At 34.0% G+C, this 1,134-nt stretch overlaps 1 protein-coding gene across 1 annotated transcript in view; it reads left to right on the top strand.

Annotated features, from left to right (window-relative positions):
• The window catches only part of LRMDA (leucine rich melanocyte differentiation associated), a 1,095,033-nt gene that overhangs the window by 44,488 nt on the left and 1,049,411 nt on the right, over nt 1-1,134 (top strand). The gene's annotated exons all lie outside the window — the stretch shown is intronic.

The raw sequence follows: 1,134 nt of genomic DNA, 5'->3' as shown, positions 1-1,134 counted from the left end.
GATTAACCCATTTAATGGGGTTGATTAACCCATAGGATTTAATCCTATGTGCTTCATAGGATTGTGAGAAATGCATTGCAAAAGTAAAAGGGCTTGTAAGTTAATGGAGTGAATGAGAATGAAATGGTAAAGAGTAAAATTGTTTTTTAAACATTAATTTTATAGTTAGCCACCTTATTTAATGTTTCTTTTCTAAAAGTTAGTCATTTTTATTGGGTTTTGACATACAGTTGGAAAAAATTATTTTGCTGCTTTCTAATTTTGATGTTTATTTATTTTCCTTTTCTAATTGTATTGGCTAGTGTTGAGGGTTTTAAAAAATATTTTTAAAAAACTGCTTTGAGATAAGACTGACATATAGAAACCTGTACACATTTAATGTATACAACTTGATGAGTTTGGAGATAAGGTATATAACCATGAAACCATCACCACGATCTATGCCATAAACATATCTACCACCAAAAGTGATCTGTCATATCCAGAAGTGTCCTCCTGCTGTCTTATTTTTTTCTGTGTGTGTGTATATGCGAGAGAACACAACATAAGATTTACCCTGTTAAGTATGCAGTACAGCATTGTTACCTTTAGGCACTTTTCTCTACCTCATGTCTGTTAAGAGGACTATTACCAAAAAAATAAAAAAAATAACAAGTGTTGGTGAGGATGTGGAGAAAAGAGAACCCTTGTACACTGTTGGTGGGAATGTAAATCGGTGCAGCTACTATGGAAAATAGCATGGAGGTTCCTCAAATGAAAAATACAGGGACTCCAGCCAATGAGCCAAATAACCATTATCTTATAATACCAATTAAATCACATATACATTTATTTTAATGTTTCATTTATATAAACTAACATAACACACTGTTGACTTCATGGATGTTTTTTCTTAGACAATGTTATTATGAACTTGGTCATAATATTTCAATTAAAAATAATGTATTTAAAAAAAAATACAGGGACTCACACCATTGTAAAGCAATTATACTCCAATAACGATGTTAAAAAACAAAAATACAGGGGCTTCCCTGGTGGCGCAGTGGTTAAGAATCCACCTGCCAATGCAGGGGACCTGGGTTTGAGCCCTGGTCCGGGAAGATCCCACATGCCGCGGAGCAACTAAGCCCGTGC

The sequence above is a fragment of the Balaenoptera physalus genome (genome assembly GCF_965194825.1).
Source record: "Balaenoptera physalus genome assembly, chromosome: 14".
Lineage (NCBI taxonomy): Eukaryota > Metazoa > Chordata > Mammalia > Artiodactyla > Balaenopteridae > Balaenoptera > Balaenoptera physalus.
Note: the sequence above shows the minus strand (reverse complement) of the source record. Positions and strands in the feature narration are given on the sequence as shown.